General features: G+C 46.4%; 12 non-coding genes and 3 pseudogenes across 12 annotated transcripts; all 15 read right to left on the bottom strand.

Annotated features, from left to right (window-relative positions):
* Positions 1 to 313: 313 nt before the first annotated feature.
* LOC133636592 (5S ribosomal RNA) lies at positions 314 to 432 on the bottom strand. The gene has a single exon (XR_009822401.1). It is a non-coding gene; the product is annotated as a 5S ribosomal RNA (ribosomal RNA).
* Positions 433 to 800: 368 nt separating this feature from the next.
* Positions 801 to 919, bottom strand: LOC133637242 (5S ribosomal RNA). Its single transcript, XR_009823031.1, has one exon. It is a non-coding gene; the product is annotated as a 5S ribosomal RNA (ribosomal RNA).
* A 368-nt stretch (positions 920 to 1,287) lies between these two features.
* LOC133637152 (5S ribosomal RNA) lies at positions 1,288 to 1,406 on the bottom strand. The gene has a single exon (XR_009822943.1). It is a non-coding gene; the product is annotated as a 5S ribosomal RNA (ribosomal RNA).
* A 368-nt stretch (positions 1,407 to 1,774) lies between these two features.
* On the bottom strand, positions 1,775 to 1,893 carry LOC133637240 (5S ribosomal RNA). Its single transcript, XR_009823029.1, has one exon. It is a non-coding gene; the product is annotated as a 5S ribosomal RNA (ribosomal RNA).
* A 387-nt stretch (positions 1,894 to 2,280) lies between these two features.
* Positions 2,281 to 2,399, bottom strand: LOC133636765 (5S ribosomal RNA). Its single transcript, XR_009822569.1, has one exon. It is a non-coding gene; the product is annotated as a 5S ribosomal RNA (ribosomal RNA).
* A 368-nt stretch (positions 2,400 to 2,767) lies between these two features.
* On the bottom strand, positions 2,768 to 2,886 carry LOC133637449 (5S ribosomal RNA; annotated as a pseudogene).
* Positions 2,887 to 3,254: 368 nt separating this feature from the next.
* LOC133637371 (5S ribosomal RNA) lies at positions 3,255 to 3,373 on the bottom strand (annotated as a pseudogene).
* Positions 3,374 to 3,741: 368 nt separating this feature from the next.
* On the bottom strand, positions 3,742 to 3,860 carry LOC133636591 (5S ribosomal RNA). Its single transcript, XR_009822400.1, has one exon. It is a non-coding gene; the product is annotated as a 5S ribosomal RNA (ribosomal RNA).
* Positions 3,861 to 4,228: 368 nt separating this feature from the next.
* LOC133637210 (5S ribosomal RNA) lies at positions 4,229 to 4,347 on the bottom strand. The gene has a single exon (XR_009822999.1). It is a non-coding gene; the product is annotated as a 5S ribosomal RNA (ribosomal RNA).
* Positions 4,348 to 4,715: 368 nt separating this feature from the next.
* Positions 4,716 to 4,834, bottom strand: LOC133637048 (5S ribosomal RNA). The gene has a single exon (XR_009822842.1). It is a non-coding gene; the product is annotated as a 5S ribosomal RNA (ribosomal RNA).
* A 368-nt stretch (positions 4,835 to 5,202) lies between these two features.
* LOC133637239 (5S ribosomal RNA) lies at positions 5,203 to 5,321 on the bottom strand. The gene has a single exon (XR_009823028.1). It is a non-coding gene; the product is annotated as a 5S ribosomal RNA (ribosomal RNA).
* A 387-nt stretch (positions 5,322 to 5,708) lies between these two features.
* Positions 5,709 to 5,827, bottom strand: LOC133636764 (5S ribosomal RNA). Its single transcript, XR_009822568.1, has one exon. It is a non-coding gene; the product is annotated as a 5S ribosomal RNA (ribosomal RNA).
* A 368-nt stretch (positions 5,828 to 6,195) lies between these two features.
* On the bottom strand, positions 6,196 to 6,314 carry LOC133637447 (5S ribosomal RNA; annotated as a pseudogene).
* Positions 6,315 to 6,682: 368 nt separating this feature from the next.
* Positions 6,683 to 6,801, bottom strand: LOC133637312 (5S ribosomal RNA). The gene has a single exon (XR_009823100.1). It is a non-coding gene; the product is annotated as a 5S ribosomal RNA (ribosomal RNA).
* Positions 6,802 to 7,169: 368 nt separating this feature from the next.
* LOC133636590 (5S ribosomal RNA) lies at positions 7,170 to 7,288 on the bottom strand. The gene has a single exon (XR_009822399.1). It is a non-coding gene; the product is annotated as a 5S ribosomal RNA (ribosomal RNA).
* Between the last annotated feature and the right edge of the window lie 212 nt (positions 7,289 to 7,500).

Raw genomic sequence — 7,500 nt, 5'->3', positions numbered from 1 at the left:
CTTTCTGCAATGAGCAATGCGTGTGTGATACAACAATCACTGATGTTTTTGTCAGCCTGTCTAACTCTTTGGACTTTTAAACCTCTGTTAGCACTGAAGTGCCTTGAGGCACATGTGTCACTGTTGGCGACGCTGCAAATCTTGCTATCAATTCCAAACCGAGTCAAAACTAAACAAATGTGTATTGGGTGGAGAGCAGCGTTTTGTTTGGACGAGCAATATGTAGCTGCATTGACAAGTATGGCAAGTACCTATAGCCGTTGTGACAAAAGCAAAAGGGGGAAAGGGCGCCCTTTTCTGGGATCGTTCCAAAAGCTTACAGCACCTGGTATTCCCAGGCAGTCTCCCATCCAAGTACTAACCAGGCCCGACCCGGCTTAGCTTCCGAGATCTGACGAGATCGGGCGTGCTCAGGGTAGTATGGCCGTAAGCCAAGAAACTGCCCTCAAAATCAGATTTTTGAATGTGACAAGCTGGTTGACAGGACTTTTGTGCAATGAGCAATGCGTGTGTGATACAACAATCACTGATCTTTTTGTCAGCCTGTCAAACTCTTTGGACTTTTAAACCTCTGTTAGCACTGAAGTGCCTTGAGGCACATGTGTCACTGTTGGTGACGCTGCAAATCTTGCTATCAATCCCAAACCGAGTCAAAACTAAACAAATGTGTATTGGGTGGAGAGCAGTGTTTTGTTTGGACGAGCAATATGTAGCTGTATTGACAAGTATGGCAAGTACCTATAGCCGTTGTAACAAAAGCAAAAGGGGGAAAGGGCACCCTTTTCTGGGGGCGTACCAAAAGCTTACGGCACCTGGTACTCCCAAGCAGTCTCCCATCCAAGTACTAACCAGGCCCGACCCAGCTTAGCTTCCGAGATCTGACGAGATCGGGCGTGCTCAGGGTAGTATGGCCATGAGCCAAGAAATTGCCCTCAAAATTAGATTTTTAAATGTGAAAAGCTGGTTGACAGGACCTTTCTGCAATGAGCAATGCGTGCGTGATACAATAATCACTGATCTTTTTGTCAGCCTGTCCAACTTTTTGGACTTTTAAACCTCTGTTAGCACTGAAGTGCCTTGAGGCACATGTGTCACTGTTGGCGACACTGCAAATCTTGCTATCAATCCCAAACCGAGTCAAAACTAAACAAATGTGTATTGGGTGGAGAGCAGTGTTTTGTTTGGACGAGCAATATGTAGCTGTATTGACAAGTATGGCAAGTACCTATAGCCGTTGTAACAAAAGCAAAAGGGGGAAAGGGCACCCTATTCTGGGGGCGTACCAAAAGCTTACGGCACCTGGTATTCCCAGGCAGTCTCCCATTCAAGAACTAACCAGGCCCGACCCAGCTTAGCTTCCGAGATCTGACGAGATCGGGCGTGCTCAGGGTAGTATGGCCGTAAGCCAAGAAATTGCCCTCAAAATCAGATTTTTAAATGTGACAAGCTGGTTGACAGGACCTTTCTGCAATGAGCAATGCGTGTGTGATACAACAATCACTGATCTTTTTGTCAGCCTGTCCAACTTTTTGGACTTTTAAACCTTCGTTAGCACTGAAGTGCCTTGAGGCACATGTGTCACTGTTGGCGACTCTGCAAATCTTGCTATCAATCCCAAACCGAGTCAAAACTAAACAAATGTGTATTGGGTGGAGAGCAGTGTTTTGTTTCGACGAGCAATATGTAGCTGTATTGACAAGTATGGCAAGTACCTATAGCCGTTGTAACAAAAGCAAAAGGGGGAAAGGGCACCCTATTCTGGGGGCGTACCAAAAGCTTACTGCACCTGGTATTCCCAGGCAGTCTCCCATCCAAGTACTAACCAGGCCCGACCCAGCTTAGCTTCCGAGATCTGACGAGATCGGGCGTGCTCAGGGTAGTATGGCCGTAAGACAAAAAATTGGCCGTAAGACAAGAAATTGCCCTCAAAATCTCATTTTTAAATGTGACAAGCTGGTTGACAGGACCTTTCTGCAATGAGCAATGCGTGTGTGATACAACAATCACTGATGTTTTTGTCAGCCTGTCCAACTTTTTGGACTTTTAAACCTCTGTTAGCACTGAAGTGCCTTGAGGCACATGTGTCACTGTTGGCGACACTGCAAGTCTTGCTATCAATGTCAAACCGAGTCAAAACTAAAGAAATGTGTATAGGGTGGAGAGCAGTGTTTTGTTTGGACGAGCAATATGTAGCTGTATTGACAAGTATGGCAAGTACCTATAGCCGTTGTAACAAAAGCAAAAGGGGGAAAGGGCACCCTATTCTGGGGGCGTACCAAAAGCTTACAGTACCTGGTATTCCCAGGCAGTCTCCCATCCAAGTACTAACCAGGCCCAACCCAGCTTAGCTTCCGAGATCTGACGAGATCGGGCGTGCTCAGGGTAGTATGGCCGTAAGCCAAGAAATTGCCCTCAAAATCCGATTTTTAAATGTGACAAGCTGGTTGACAGGACCTTTCTGCAATGAGCAATGCGTGTGTGATACAACAATCACTGATCTTTTTGTCAGCCTGTCCAACTTTTTGGACTTTTAAACCTCTGTTAGCACTGAAGTGCCTTGAGGCACATGTGTCACTGTTGGCGACACTGCAAGTCTTGCTATCAATCCCAAACCGAGTCAAAACTAAACAAATGTGTATTGGGTGGAGAGCAGCGTTTTGTTTGGACGAGCAATATGTAGCTGCATTGACAAGTATGGCAAGTACCTATAGCCGTTGTAACAAAAGCAAAAGGGGGAAAGGGCACCCTATTCTGGGGGCGTACCAAAAGCTTACGGCACCTAGTATTCCCAGGCAGTCTCCCATTCAAGTACTAACCAGGCCCGACCTAGCTTAGCTTCCGAGATCTGACGAGATCGGGCGTGCTCAGGGTAGTATGTCCGTAAGACAAGAAATTGCCCTCTAAATCTGATTTTTAAATGTGACAAGCTGGTTGACAGGACCTTTCTGCAATGAGCAATGCGTGTGTGATACAACAATCACTGATCTTTTTGTCAGCCTGTCCAACTTTTTGGACTTTTAAACCTCTGTTAGCACTGAAGTGCCTTGAGGCACATGTGTCACTGTTGGCGACACTGCAAGTCTTGCTATCAATCCCAAACCGAGTCAAAACTAAACAAATGTGTATTGGGTGGAGAGCAGCGTTTTGTTTGGACGAGAACTATGTAGCTGTATTGACAAGTATGGCAAGTACCTATAGCCATTGTGACAAAAGCAAAAGGGGGAAAGTGCATCCTATGCTGGGAGCGTACCAAAAGCTTACAGCACCTGGTATTCCCAGGGAGTCTCCCATTCAAGTACTAACCAGGCCCGACCCAGCTTAGCTTCAGAGCTCCGACGAGATCGGGCGTGCTCAGGGTAGTATGGCCGTAAGCCAAGAAATTGACCTCAAAGTCAGATTTTTAAATGTGACAAGCTGGTTGACAGGACCTTTCTGCAATGAGCAATGCGTGTGTGATACAACAATCACTGATGTTTTTGTCAGCCTGTCTAACTCTTTGGACTTTTAAACCTCTGTTAGCACTGAAGTGCCTTGAGGCACATGTGTCACTGTTGGCGACGCTGCAAATCTTGCTATCAATTCCAAACCGAGTCAAAACTAAACAAATGTGTATTGGGTGGAGAGCAGCGTTTTGTTTGGACGAGCAATATGTAGCTGCATTGACAAGTATGGCAAGTACCTATAGCCGTTGTGACAAAAGCAAAAGGGGGAAAGGGCGCCCTTTTCTGGGATCGTTCCAAAAGCTTACAGCACCTGGTATTCCCAGGCAGTCTCCCATCCAAGTACTAACCAGGCCCGACCCGGCTTAGCTTCCGAGATCTGACGAGATCGGGCGTGCTCAGGGTAGTATGGCCGTAAGCCAAGAAACTGCCCTCAAAATCAGATTTTTGAATGTGACAAGCTGGTTGACAGGACTTTTGTGCAATGAGCAATGCTTGTGTGATACAACAATCACTGATCTTTTTGTCAGCCTGTCAAACTCTTTGGACTTTTAAACCTCTGTTAGCACTGAAGTGCCTTGAGGCACATGTGTCACTGTTGGCGACGCTGCAAATCTTGCTATCAATCCCAAACCGAGTCAAAACTAAACAAATGTGTATTGGGTGGGGAGCAGTGTTTTGTTTGGACGAGCAATATGTAGCTGTATTGACAAGTATGGCAAGTACCTATAGCCGTTGTAACAAAAGCAAAAGGGGGAAAGGGCACCCTATTCTGGGGGCGTACCAAAAGCTTACGGCACCTGGTATTCCCAGGCAGTCTCCCATTCAAGTACTAACCACGCCCGACCCAGCTTAGCTTCCGAGATCTGACGAGATCGGGCGTGCTCAGGGTAGTATGGCCGTAAGCCAAGAAATTGCCCTCAAAATCAGATTTTTAAATGTGACAAGCTGGTTGACAGGACCTTTCTGCAATGAGCAATGCGTGTGTGATACAACAATCACTGATCTTTTTGTCAGCCTGTCCAACTTTTTGGACTTTTAAACCTCTGTTAGCACTGAAGTGCCTGGAGGCACATGTGTCACTGTTGGCGACACTGCAAGTCTTGCTATCAATCCCAAACCGAGTCAAAACTAAACAAATGTGTATTGGGTGGAGAGCAGCGTTTTGTTTGGACGAGCAATATGTAGCTGCATTGACAAGTATGGCAAGTACCTATAGCCGTTGTAACAAAAGCAAAAGGGGGAAAGGGCACCCTATTCTGGGGGCGTACCAAAAGCTTACGGCACCTGGTATTCCCAGGCAGTCTCCCATTCAAGTACTAACCAGGCCTGACCCAGCTTAGCTTCCGAGATCTGACGAGATCGGGCGTGCTCAGGGTAGTATGGCTGTAAGCCAAAAAATTGCCCTCAAAATCAGATTTTTAAATGTGACAAGCTGGTTGACAGGACTTTTGTGCAATGAGCAATGTGTGTGTGATACAACAATCACTGATCTTTTTGTCAGCCTGTCAAACTCTTTGGACTTTTAAACCTCTGTTAGCACTGAAGTGCCTTGAAGCACATGTGTCACTGTTGGCGACGCTGCAAATCTTGCTATCAATCCCAAACCGAGTCAAAACTAAACAAATGTGTATTGGGTGGAGAGCAGTGTTTTGTTTCGACGAGCAATATGTAGCTGTATTGACAAGTATGGCAAGTACCTATAGCCGTTGTAACAAAAGCAAAAGGGGGAAAGGGCACCCTATTCTGGGGGCGTACCAAAAGCTTACTGCACCTGGTATTCCCAGGCAGTCTCCCATCCAAGTACTAACCAGGCCCGACCCAGCTTAGCTTCCGAGATCTGACGAGATCGGGCGTGCTCAGGGTAGTATGGCCGTAAGACAAAAAATTGGCCGTAAGACAAGAAATTGCCCTCAAAATCTCATTTTTAAATGTGACAAGCTGGTTGACAGGACCTTTCTGCAATGAGCAATGCGTGTGTGATACAATAATCACTGATCTTTTTGTCAGCCTGTCCAACTTTTTGGACTTTTAAACCTCTGTTAGCACTGAAGTGCCTTGAGGCACATGTGTCACTGTTGGCGACACTGCAAGTCTTGCTATCAATGTCAAACCGAGTCAAAACTAAACAAATGTGTATAGGGTGGAGAGCAGTGTTTTGTTTGGACGAGCAATATGTAGCTGTATTGACAAGTATGGCAAGTACCTATAGCCGTTGTAACAAAAGCAAAAGGGGGAAAGGGCACCCTATTCTGGGGGCGTACCAAAAGCTTACAGTACCTGGTATTCCCAGGCAGTCTCCCATCCAAGTACTAACCAGGCCCAACCCAGCTTAGCTTCCGAGATCTGACGAGATCGGGCGTGCTCAGGGTAGTATGGCCGTAAGCCAAGAAATTGCCCTCAAAATCCGATTTTTAAATGTGACAAGCTGGTTGACAGGACCTTTCTGCAATGAGCAATGCGTGTGTGATACAACAATCACTGATCTTTTTGTCAGCCTGTCCAACTTTTTGGACTTTTAAACCTCTGTTAGCACTGAAGTGCCTTGAGGCACATGTGTCACTGTTGGCGACACTGCAAGTCTTGCTATCAATCCCAAACCGAGTCAAAACTAAACAAATGTGTATTGGGTGGAGAGCAGCGTTTTGTTTGGACGAGAACTATGTAGCTGCATTGACAAGTATGGCAAGTACCTATAGCCGTTGTAACAAAAGCAAAAGGGGGAAAGGGCACCCTATTCTGGGGGCGTACCAAAAGCTTACGGCACCTAGTATTCCCAGGCAGTCTCCCATTCAAGTACTAACCAGGCCCGACCTAGCTTAGCTTCCGAGATCTGACGAGATCGGGCGTGCTCAGGGTAGTATGTCCGTAAGACAAGAAATTGCCCTCTAAATCTGATTTTTAAATGTGACAAGCTGGTTGACAGGACCTTTCTGCAATGAGCAATGCGTGTGTGATACAACAATCACTGATCTTTTTGTCAGCCTGTCCAACTTTTTGGACTTTTAAACCTCTGTTAGCACTGAAGTGCCTTGAGGCACATGTGTCACTGTTGGCGACACTGCAAGTCTTGCTATCAATCCCAAACCGAGTCAAAACTAAACAAATGTGTATTGGGTGGAGAGCAGCGTTTTGTTTGGACGAGAACTATGTAGCTGTATTGACAAGTATGGCAAGTACCTATAGCCATTGTGACAAAAGCAAAAGGGGGAAAGTGCATCCTATGCTGGGAGCGTACCAAAAGCTTACAGCACCTGGTATTCCCAGGGAGTCTCCCATCCAAGTACTAACCAGGCCCGACCCAGCTTAGCTTCAGAGCTCCGACGAGATCGGGCGTGCTCAGGGTAGTATGGCCGTAAGCCAAGAAATTGACCTCAAAGTCAGATTTTTAAATGTGACAAGCTGGTTGACAGGACCTTTCTGCAATGAGCAATGCGTGTGTGATACAACAATCACTGATGTTTTTGTCAGCCTGTCTAACTCTTTGGACTTTTAAACCTCTGTTAGCACTGAAGTGCCTTGAGGCACATGTGTCACTGTTGGCGACGCTGCAAATCTTGCTATCAATTCCAAACCGAGTCAAAACTAAACAAATGTGTATTGGGTGGAGAGCAGCGTTTTGTTTGGACGAGCAATATGTAGCTGCATTGACAAGTATGGCAAGTACCTATAGCCGTTGTGACAAAAGCAAAAGGGGGAAAGGGCGCCCTTTTCTGGGATCGTTCCAAAAGCTTACAGCACCTGGTATTCCCAGGCAGTCTCCCATCCAAGTACTAACCAGGCCCGACCCGGCTTAGCTTCCGAGATCTGACGAGATCGGGCGTGCTCAGGGTAGTATGGCCGTAAGCCAAGAAACTGCCCTCAAAATCAGATTTTTGAATGTGACAAGCTGGTTGACAGGACTTTTGTGCAATGAGCAATGCTTGTGTGATACAACAATCACTGATCTTTTTGTCAGCCTGTCAAACTCTTTGGACTTTTAAACCTCTGTTAGCACTGAAGTGCCTTGAGGCACATGTGTCACTGTTGGCGACGCTGCAAATCTTGCTATCAATCCCAA

The sequence above is a fragment of the Entelurus aequoreus genome, linkage group LG20 (assembly GCF_033978785.1).
Source record: "Entelurus aequoreus isolate RoL-2023_Sb linkage group LG20, RoL_Eaeq_v1.1, whole genome shotgun sequence".
In the NCBI taxonomy this organism is placed as follows: domain Eukaryota; kingdom Metazoa; phylum Chordata; class Actinopteri; order Syngnathiformes; family Syngnathidae; genus Entelurus; species Entelurus aequoreus.
The sequence above is the reverse complement of the archived record's forward strand: the minus strand, read 5'-3'. Positions and strand labels throughout refer to the sequence as shown.